The sequence below is a fragment of the Pseudophryne corroboree genome, chromosome 5 (genome assembly GCF_028390025.1).
Source record: "Pseudophryne corroboree isolate aPseCor3 chromosome 5, aPseCor3.hap2, whole genome shotgun sequence".
NCBI lineage: Eukaryota > Metazoa > Chordata > Amphibia > Anura > Myobatrachidae > Pseudophryne > Pseudophryne corroboree.
This window is the reverse complement of record NC_086448.1, coordinates 686,982,782-686,994,985: the sequence shown is the minus strand read 5'-3', so window position 1 is coordinate 686,994,985 and position 12,204 is coordinate 686,982,782.

Sequence of the window (12,204 nt, the reverse complement as noted above, 5' to 3'; positions counted from 1 at the left end):
AATAATAATAATAATAACCACAAGTCCCTCACAGTGTTGCTGTGTTGTGCTGCATCAGACCAGTGGTAGTGTCCTGGCCATCAGTCATTCCAGTGACCAGGCAGTCACAGTGGTATACGCTGCTGCTATATGTCCACTGCTACAGTATAATAATAATAATAATAATAATAATAATAACCACAAGTGCCTCACAGTGTTGCTGTGTTGTGCTGCATCAGACCAGTGGTAGTGTCCTGGCCATCAGTCATTCCAGTGACCAGGCAGTCACAGTGGTATACGCTGCTGCTATATGTCTACTGCTGACATATAATAATAATAACAACAAGTCCCTCACAGTGTTGCTGTGTTGTGCTGCATCAGACCAATGGTAGTGTCCTGGCCATCAGTCATTCCAGTGACCAGGCAGTCACAGTGGTATACGCTGCTGCTATATGTCCACTGCTGACATATAATAATAATAATAACAAGTCCCTCACAGTGTTGCTGTGTTTTCCTGCATCAGACCAGTGGTAGTGTCCTGGCCATCAGTCATTCCAGTGACCAGGCAGTCACTGTGGTATATGCTGCTGCTTTATATCCACTGCTGACATATAATAATAACACCAACAACAACAGGTCTCTCACAGTGTTGCTGTGTTGTTCTGCATCAGATCAGTGGTAGTGTCCTGTCCATCAGTCATTCCAGTGACCAGGCAGTCACAGCGGTATACGCTGCTGCTATATGTCTATTGCTAACGTATAATAATAATAATAATAATAACAACAAGTCCCTCACAGTGTTGCTGTGTTGTGCTGCATCAGACCAGTGGTAGTGTCCTGGCCATCAGTCATTCCAGTGACCAGGCAGTCACACTGGTATACACTGCTGCTATATGTCCACTGCTGATGTATTATTATAATAATAATAATAATAATAATAATAACAACAACAAAAAGTCCTTCACAGTGTTGCTGTGTTGTGCTGCATCAGACCAGTGGTAGTGTCCTGGCCATCAGTCATTCCAGTGACCAGGCAATCACAGTGGTATACACTGCTGCTATATGTCGACTGCTGACGTATTATAATAATAATAATAATAATAATAATAATATCAAGTCCCTCACAGTGTTGCTGTGTTGTGCTGCATCAGACCAGTGGTAGTGTCCTGTGCATGAGCCATCAGTCATTCCTGTGCCGCATATTGTGTTATATAACGCCAGAAAAATTATGGAGAACAAAAATTTGGAGGATAAAATAGGGAAAGATCAAGAACCACTTCCTCCTAGTGCTGAAGCTGCTGCCACTAGCCATGACATAGATGATGAAATGCCATCAACGTCGTCTGCCAAGGCCTATGCCCAATGTGATAGTAGAGGGCATGTAAAATCCAAAAAGCCAAAGTTCAGTAAAAAGACCCAAAAAAAGAAATTTAAATGGTCTGAGGAGAAACGTAAACTTGCCAATATGCCATTTACGACACTGAGTGGCAAAGAACGGCTGAGGCCCTGGCCTATGTTCATGACTAGTAGCTCAGCTTCACATGATGATGGAAGCCCTTATCCTCCAGTTAGAAAAATTAAAATAGTTAAGCTGGAAAGAGCACAGAAAAGAACTGTGCGTTCTGAGATGGTATCACAAATCCCCAACGAAAGTCCAAGTGTGTCGGCGGTTGCAATGGCTGGCCTTTCCAACACTGGACGGGAAGAGGTGCCTCCTTTCACCATTTGCATGCCCCCTGCAAGTGCTGGAAGGAGCACCCACAGTCCAGTTCCTGATATTTAAATTGAAGATGTCACTGTTGAAGTACACCAGGATGAGGATATGGGTGTTGCTGGCGCTGAGGAGGAAGTTGACAATAAGGATTCTGATGGTGATGTGGATTGTTTAAGTCAGGCATCGGGGGAGACACCTGTTGTCCGTGGGATGAAGAAGTCCATTGTGATGCCTGGGCAAACTACCAATAAAGCCACCTCTTTGGTGTGGAATTATCCAGACAATAGGTGTCAAGTCATCTGTTGCCTCTGTCAATCTGTAATAAGTAGGGGTAAGGATGTTAACCACCTAGGAACATCCTCCCTTATACGTCACCTGCTGCGCTTTCATCAGAAGTCAGTGTCAAGTTGTGAAACTTTGGGTAAGAGCGTAAGCAGTCCATTGACACCTAAATCCCTACTTCCTCTTGTACCCAAACTCCTGCAAGCCACACCACCAACTCCCTCAACGTCAACTTCCTCCTCAGTCAAGAACGTCAGTAGTACTGCAGGCCATGTCACTGTCAAGAGTGAGGAGTCCTCTCCTAACCGGGATTCCTCGAGAGGATCCTTGAGTGGTACGCCTGTTGTTGCTGCTGGGAGTCGATCGCCATCCCAGAGGTGAAGTCGGAAGACCACTTGTGCTACTTCCAGTAAGCAATTGACAGTCCAACAGTCCTTTGTGAGGAAGATGAAATATGACAGTAGTCATCCTGTTGCAAAGCGGAAACTGAGACCCTGACACTTATGTTGGTGTTAGACGTGCATCCGATATCCGCCATTAGTTCAGTGGGACTTAGAGAATTGATGGAGATAGTGTGTCCCCGGTATCAAATCCCATCTAGGTTCCACTTTTCTAGGCAGGCGATACCGTAAATGTACAAAGACGTCAGAAAAAGGGTCACCAGTGTCCTACAAAATGCGGGTGTAGCCAGTGTCCACTTAGCCACGGACATGTGGACAAGTGGAACAGGGCAGACTAAGGACTATATGACTGTGACAGCCCACTGGGTCTATGTATGGCCTCCCGCACAACAACAGCAGCGGCAATAGTAACAGCATCTCGCAAACGCCAACTGGTTCCTAGGCAGGCTACGCTATGTATAACAGCTTTCCTTAAGAGGCACACAGCTGACAACCTCTTATGGAAACTGAGGGACATCATCGCAGAATGGCTTACCCAAATTGGACTCTCCTGTGGATTTGTGATATCAGACAACGCCACCAATATTGTGCGTGCATTACATGTGAGCAAATTCCAGCATGTCCCATGTTTTGCACATACAATTAATTTGGTGGTGCAGAATTTTTTGAAAAAATGACAGGGGTGTACAGGAGATGCTGTAGGTGGCCCGCAAAATTGCGGCTCACTTTCGACATTTTGCCACTGCATGCCGAAGACTGGAGCGACCATAAACACTCCTGAACCTGCCCTGCCATAAACTGAAGCTAGAGCTGATAACGTGGTAGAATTCAACACTCTATATACTTCAGAGGATGGAGGAGCAGCAAAAGGCCATTAAAGCCTATACATCCACCTACGATATAGGCAAAGGAGGGGGAATGCACCTTACTCAAGCACAGTGGAGAATGATTTCTGTCTTGTGCAAGGTTCTCCAACCCTTCGAACTTGCCACACGTGAAGTCAGTTCAGACACTGCCAGCTTGAGTCAGGTCATTCACCTCATCAGGCTTTTGCAGAAGCAGCTGGATAAATTGAAGAAGGAGCTAAGATGGAGTGATTCAGCAAAGTATGTGGGACTTGTGGATGGAGCTCTTCATTCACTCTGCCAGGATTCCAGGGTGGTCAATCTGCTGAAATCAGAGCACTACATTTTGGCCACCATGCTCGATCCTAAGTTTAAAGCTTACATTGTATCTCTCTTTCCGGCAGACACAAGTCTGCAGAGGTGTAAAGACCTGCTGGTGAGTAAATTGTCAACTCAAGTGGAACGTGATCCATCAACAGCTCCTTCTTCAATTTCTCCCGCCACTGAGGCTGCAAGAAAAGGATAAGATTTCCTAGCCCACCCGCTGGCGGTGATGCCTGGCAGTCAGGAGCGAAAGCTGACATCTGGTCCGGACTGAAGGACCTGCGAACGATTACTGACATGTCGTCTACTGTCACTGCATATGATTCTGTCACCATTGAAAGAAAGGTGGAGGATTATATGAGTGACAGCATCCAAGTAGGCATGTCAGACAGTCTGTATGTATACTGGCAGGAAAAAGAGGCAATTTGGATGCCCTTGCATAAACTGGCTTTATTTTACCTAGGTTGCCCCCCTCCAGTGTGTACTCTAAAAGAGTGTTTAGTGGAGCCGGTGACCTTGTCAGCGGTCGGTGTAGGAGGTTACTTACACAAAATGTGGAGAAGATGATGTTCATCAAAATGAATTATAAATTCCTCTGGGAAGACCTTTACCAGCAATTGCCTCCAGACAGTACAGAGGGACCTGTGATGGTGGATTCCAGTGGGGACGAATTAACACTCTGTGAGGAGGAGGAGGATGTACACAGTGAAAGGGGTGAGGAATCAGAGGATGAGGTCGACATCTTGCCTCTGTAGAGCCAGTTTTTGCAAGGAGAGATTGATTGCTTCTTTTTTGGTGGGGGTATTAATTGCTTCTTTTTTTTGTAGGGGCCCAAACAAACCAATCATTTCAGCCACAGTCATGTGGCAGACCCTGTCACTGAAATGATTGGTTTGTTAAAGTGTGCATGTCCTGTTTATACAACATAAGGGTGGGTGGGAGGGCCCAAGGACAATTCCATCATGCACCTCTTTTTCTTCTTATCATCAGGTGCTGTTTGGGGACTATTTTTTTTAAAGTGCCATCCTGTCTGACACTTCTGTATAAGTCCAGTGGTACTGCCATTTAATTCCAGTGATTTGGACGTATAATTCCAGTGGGAATTGTTTGTGTTACTTAGCTTAGTCATACAGCTACCTCATTGCACCTCTTCAACATCTTTGCACGAGGTGCTGTTTGGGGCCTAGTTATTGAAAAGTGCAATCCTGTCTGACACTGCCGTATGAGTCCAGGGGTACTGCTGTTTAAATACACCAATTGCAGAATATTTTTAAAAATGACAGGGGCGTGCTGGAGATGCTGTCAGTGGCCTGAATAATTACGGCCCACTCTCGACATTCAGCCACTGCGTGACACTACTAGATGGGCCAGGATATTGGATATATATGTGGATATTATACCATCTTGAGGATAACCTCCTGAGGATGTAAAGGAAAAGATACTTTGATGTGCTTTTGAAACCTGTACAACATTGTGAGTTGGGTACGCTTACTATATCTACTAACCGATTCGTAAAGATACCTTGATATGCGGTTGATTTATTTAACCAACAGTGAGTGGGTTACACCCTTATACCTATATGCGAAATAGGGATGATTTTTTTGCATTAACTAAGAGTAAGCACTAAATATTGCGGGGGAATATTATTTCCAAACCTCCTATAAAAAAAGATACTACACATTGGTTGTTTACTCCGGTTTTTCTCCGGCAGGGTCCATAGGTTATCCATAGGATCAGAGCCGGCCTTAGGCATAGGCAAACTAGGCAAATGCCTAGGGCATTTGGTATGCTTAGGGGCACCAGCAGCTTCTGCTGATTAAAATGATATGCGGCATGCCTATATTCTGTGTGTGACTGTGGCTGTATCTGCATACGAAATCCTATGTTCCTGGACATCACTGTAATGTAGCATTTCGTATGCAGATACAGCCGCAGTCGCACACAGAATATAGGCATGATGCATATCATTTTAATCAGCAGAAGCTGCTTGTGCATCCTAGCCACATAGTAATGCAAATAATATGATGCATTTTAATAAACAAAAGGCGCCTGACGTTAGCAGAGCTGCCATCTGACTCATGCCAGGCACCTCCTGCAGAACTAGCGGCGGTGCTAGGGGGCACCAGCCAAAATCTTGCCTAGGGCATCATATTGGTTAGGGCCGGCTCTGCATAGGATAACAATAGGATGTGATGGAGTGACAGCGGATTGGCACCAAACGATCACAAGCTTTCAAGCCTCCCAGGATGCAATGGGCTCAGTCAAATCAGTTTTTTGTTTGGTGCAGCAGGAAGTCGGACCATGGTCACAGGGCTGCTGTGTTTGGCAGCCCTAAGCTTTCTTATTTTATTTTTATAGTCTGACACGTAAGGTAGGTCCTTCATGGGCAGCACAACATGGTGCTTCAGCAGAACAGATATGTAAGGCAGCCACATGGTCTTCCATTAACACATTCATTAGACCAGGGATGGGGAACCTGCGGCCCTCCAGCTGTTGTTGAACTACACATCCCAGCATGCCCTGCAACAGTTTTAGCATGGCCAAATAGCATAGCTGTAGCAAGGCATGCTGGTATGTGTAGTTCAACAACAGCTGGAGGGCCGAAGGTTCCCCATCCCTGCATTAGACATTATGCCTTGGATACTTTTGCCTTTCATGATGCTGAATTTGGGCATAAGGTTCTCCTGTCTAATCAGGAGCGTCCCCACCACTAAAAATTGCTTTGGGAAATCCCATTGTTATCCTGTGGATAACCTGTGGACCCATCCGGAGAAATATACTTTATGGTAAGAACTTACCGTTGATAACGGTATTTCTCCTATGTCCACAGGGATCCCACCCTGACGCATCTGATTCGAGAATCTTTATACTCACTAACCTCTTCCCTCTTGCATGGAAGGGTGTGCATGTGTGTTCTTCTCGCCTGAATAGGGTTCTACATAATGCTCCTGCCTAAGTGCTTTGGAATACAACTGATTTGACTAAGCCAGTGGGCGGGGATATATGGACGAGCCCGTTGCATCCTGGGAGGCCTGAAAGCTTGTGATCGTTTGGTGCTAATCCGCTGTCGCTCCATTTTATCCCATTGTTATCCTGTGGACATAGGAGAAATACCGTTATCAATGGTAAGTTCTTACCATAACGTATATTTTCCCACATATACTGTATATGAGATTTGCATGCTGGTTGAAGGTCGTCGTTCAGGAGATACCCGAAAGATACCTTGATGTGTTTCAAGCTGTCTGTAACACTGTGAGTGGGGTACGGCCTCCTTTTGCAACACCATAGAAGTTAAAAATACCTTTATGAGCTTACACCGGCCCCTAACCATAGTGAGTTGGGTACGCTGCCCTGCGGGGTTTAACACACCATCTTTTGCACTTTTTTTTATATAACTCTTTGTTTGAGTTACATTTCACGGGATAAAGAAATTCCTTAATGAATAATTACATTTTACTGTAAAAAAAAAAACCTGTATTACACTATATATTTTTGTTTGTTTTTTTCATGCGTAACACACCACTCTGCTTGGGAATCAAGCACTACATGGACTTCACGACAAACACCAGAGAGTTTCTCCATAAAAAGGAACATATCGTATACTAAACTTTTAATTTTATGTTTCACTGAAATTTAAGCGCCTAGGGCGGCATTTCTCTCACTTTTTTTCTTTTGTAGGAGAAACACTGTTTTCCAAGTTAGAAACTTAATATCCACTTGTTGTAAGGGTTCAAAAATTGAAGACTGCAAAAAGACAAGATTCAAGTCCCATGGAGCTGTAGGTGGTATAAACAGATGTTGAACTCTAAAGACTCCTTGCAGAAACGTATGCACTGTTGGCAAAAGGGGCAAACGGCGTTGAAAGAAAATTGACAAAGCAGAAACCTGCACCTTTAAGGCGCATACACACGGTGAGATTCTGGCTAAGCGTCAATTTTGACTCCCTTTCCAACGAGATAGTCAATTTTGACTATCTAGGCTTGCGATCCCGACCGCGCATCGGCACTAACTTTTCTTACGATTTTGACTATATAATCAAAATCGTAAGAAAATATCTCACCGTGTGTACACACCATTAGCGTCGCTCACCATAGTCCCCCATCTAACCCCGTCTGTAAAAGACTGGATAACCTGAAAGTAAAAGACTGGATAACTTGAAAGAAGATGTCGGATACTTTCTAGATTCACACCAACCAATATAAGCTCACCAAATTCTGTAATAATGAGCTACTGGCTTCCTAGCACATAACATGGTGTAACCAACTCTGGTACACCCCCTCGTCTTGAGAGCGGTTTCAACACCCACCCCGACAAACGCAGCCACGCTAAATCGGAGTAAAGAAACGGACCCTGTTGCAGAAGTTCTGGACGTAGCGGAAGTGGATACAATTAGTCTGTGAGTAGACCGTGGAGATCCGAGAACTACGCTCTCCGAAGCCAATGAGGTGCCACTATTATGACGGTCGTAGACGCTCTTTTGATCCGCTTTAGTAACTGAGGAAGCAGCAGAAATGGTGGAATTAGATATACGATGCTTTATGGCCACGCTATTGTGAGAGCATCCACTGACACTGTCTTTGGCTCTCTTGTTCTGGACACATACTGGGGTGTCTGATGATTTTGGTGAGGTGCCATTAGATCCACCTGAGGGTAATCCCACCACCGCTGGACTAACATCTGGAACAGTTCTGGATGTAAAGCCCATTCGCCTGGATGAAAATCCTGACGACTGAGATAATCTGCTTCCCAGTTGTCCACTCCTGGAATTAACACTGCTGACAATATCACTTGGTGATGGTCGGCCCAATTCAGGATTCCAGCAACTTCTTGCATGGCCATGCGACTTCGAGTCCCTCCTTGATGGTTGATGTATGTGACTGCTGTCGCATTGTCTGAGTGAACCTGCACAGTCTATTTGAACTGCCTGATGCAGAGCATTGTAAAATGCCCTGAGTTCCAGGACATTTATTGATGGTAATCTTTCTCGGTCTGACCAGAGACCTTGAAATTGACGATGTAGGACCACTGCTCCTTAACCTCTGAAACATCCGTCGTCAGAATTATCCAATTCCAGACTCCAAACCGTTTTCCCACGGTGAGATGTTGTATGTGGAGCCACCAGAATAGTGATACTCTGGCCCTTGGAGACAATAGCACCATCTGATGAATTTATAGATGAGAGCCTGATCACTGTGCTAGAAGATCTAGCTGGTGAGCGAAATCTTCAGAACTGTAGTGCTTTGAAAGACTCCACCATCTTTCCTAACAGTCAAATGCACAAGTGCACTGAGACTGTCTATGGTTTGAGCAGTGACTGTACCAGATGACGAATACTTTGTGCTTTTTGTTCTGGCAGGTAAATTCGTTGATCCACCGTGTCCAGAATCATTCCTATAAATTTAATTCTTTGAGACGGAACCAGGCTTGATTTTTTGAAGTTGACGATCCAACCGTGCTGAACTAGTACACTGTACGTCAGTAAGGCATTGTGAAGGAGTATTTGTTCAGACGAAGCCTTGAGGAGTAGGTCGTCTAAGTACGGAACTATTGTCACTCCCAGAGACCTGAGATGAGCAATCATCAAACATCACTTTCATGAATACCCGAGGTGCTGATGAGAGGCCAAATGGCAGTGCCTGAAATTGATAATGGGTTTGTTGTACTGCAAATCTTAAGTACGCCTGATGCGTTGGCCAAACTGGAAGGTGTAAGTACGCATCTTGAGATCCAGTGAAATCATGAATTCCCCTGGTTCTAAACCTGTAATCAGTGACCGCATTGATTCCATCTTGAATCTGTAGTAAGTGACATACTGATTGAGCACCTTTAGGTTTAATATCGGTCTGACTGAGCCGTCTGGCTTTGGTGCTACAAAAAGATCGGAATAAAACCCTTGACCTTGTTGGCGTACTGGTACCTGAATTAAAACTGCGGAATCTACTAGAGACTGAATAGCGGTCTGCAGAAATGCACTTTTGTCTGCTGACACCGGCAGCCCTGTCTTAAAAAACGCATTGGCGGTAGGCAATCGTACTCTATTTTGTAACCTTTGAACACTAAATTGCGGATACACCCATCTGCGGATGTCTGTAACCAAGCCAAGTGAAATGTTTGAAGGCATGCTCACACAACTGAAGATCCGAGATGGGCTGGAAGACCGTCATGCCACTGGCTTGTCAGCGGTCTTTGTGTACTGACGACGGTTAGTGGTTTGTTGAAAACCACGTCCTCTACCACGTCTACTCTGTACAGTTGTTCCTCGAGCACGGACTCGAAAGGACTGAGGTCTAAAAGATTTTTACGCGGGTCCAGCGGGTTTTAGGAACTGGTGCGGGCAACGGTAGGAAAACAGACTTTCTCCCAGTAGCCTGAGAAATCCATTTGTCTAATTCAGGACCAAATAACATATTGCCAGTATGCTTCTATTCCTCATTTTGATTCAGCCTCTGCCTGCCAAGAACGCAACCAAAGCACCGTCAGGCCGCAATTAGTGAAGCTGAAAGCCGATAACTAACATGCCCAACGTCCATAGAAGCCATACCTAAATACTCAGCCGATTCACAAATTTGATCAGTCAGAAGTATAAGCTGGTCTGTGGAAAGATCCTGTTGTAGGCCTAACTTGAGCTGTTTTGCCCATGCAACTACAGTCTTGTTAACACAAACTCCAACTAAAACAGGTCTAAGCAATACTCCTACTGCTGTATACATGGACTTTAGCATAGCTTCTAGCTTATGCTATTATAGGTCTTTAAGCATCGTTGCAGCTGGTACTGGAATGGTTAGCGTCTTTGAAAGTTTTGAAACTGAGGAATCCACTGGTGGTGAATTTTCCCATTTAATTGTCATAGACTCTGGGAAAGGGGAGTTAAACAATTTTCTATGCCAAGGCAGTTTGTGTCTATCTGGAATTTTCCATGCTTACATTAACTGCTTATTAAGAGAATCTAAAGGAAAACACAGTCACACTCTGTTTTTTAGCAAATAAAACTTAAATTTGATAGAGGCTCCTCAGTCTCCGTAAAATTTAGTACCTGGCGTACTGCCCTGATAAAATTATCACTGTCTGGGTTATCAGTGACCTCACTATCTGACTCCTGTCCCAATTAACCTGCACCTGAGATATCAGGTCTGGCACTGAATCGTCATAATGCAACACCGCTGGAACCAGTCAAGTATGAGACAAATGACTACTTTTAGGAATCAAACTACACATGGACTTTTGTAAACCCTGCAAACTTCTAGAAATATCCTGAGCCCACTGTAGCAGCTCAGACGGTATTAACCTAGAGTCAGAATTAGCCACCTCATGGTCTTTTCGTGCAGTGGCCAACTCTGACTTCAAATCATCCATCACACCTGCCATCATTGCCCAAGGAGGATCAGGGCAGACATCCATAATTGGACCCGTATTTGCAAGACACACTGTGCAAGTGGAAGTTCCATCACGTAACACATTTTCAAAGATATCACAGACAAGCTGCTTTTTTGATTTTGCATTAGCTTTACTCATCATGCACACACAGACAGATAGTACAATGAAACACAAGTCCACATGACTCAGTAAAAAATATTTAAAAGAAGTGTGAATAAAACAGAGTGCACCACACTTGGTACACACTAAGTTCTTTAAACTTGTGCTTCACTAAATATCCTAATAACACCCCTGCCCCCTCTGGTGGCCATGTGTTGTAGGATTGACACCAAATTCCTGTAGGAAGAAACAGGAAGTCATTAGAAAATTGCATCCACACCATGTGCTTTAGCTTTTCTAACATATATACATTAGACTTTATGGAAAACTTATAAACCTGCTCTCCACTTTTCTAGGCTTAATAGCCTGTATTAACGGTAGCGTCTAGTTTCTCTTCGTGCAGAGGACCTTTCCCATAACCCCCTGGGTCCATGTCACAATCTATTTGGAATAGAAAAGTGTGGCGAGCAGAGTGCAGCAAGACACCGAGCCCGAAGCGCGGTGAGCGAAGCAAGCCCGCGAGGGTCCAATTTTGCAGAGAAAAAAAAATTCCCCCAAACGAACGGAGAACAAAGAAAACATTTAGGAGCTGTAAGGGCGGAAGTTCTCTCCTGCCCACTCGTTTTGTCACGTCCAGGTCCTTAGCACGAAGGCAACAGACACAACCCTGTATTAACCCTCTTGGCCACCTCCCCTTAATGCAGGGACTTGCTGTACTTATGTAGGCATAATAGCCTGTAATGTACTAGGGACCTTAATACTGTCCCCCACAGCTGTAGCGCAAGTAATATTCTGTCCCTGAAAAATTACTGCGACTGGGAGCCATGCAGGCAGCCAGTGGCGGCAGCGCTATCTCCCCCTGAACTATGAGCACACTCTGGCTGATGAAGGGAGCTGTAACAGCGGCCCGCGGCAGCAGCTAGAGCTGTCCACAGGCAAAATCATGTCCTCCTCTTCCTGAGTGCGGGTCATGGCAGCAGTGAGAGCTGTCCGCGGCCATTAGGGAAGTGGTGACAAGAGCTGAGAGGCGGGGATCGGCAGGCGCCCAGTGGCGGCAGTGTGGTTGGGCAGGGGAGCGTACTGCATATTACTTCACACATGGTGGGCACAGCAGCATGAGCTGACTGCTCCTCTGTAAGAACTGGTCTCCCCCTCGTAATGGAGTGGCGGCAGTATGAGCTGCCCC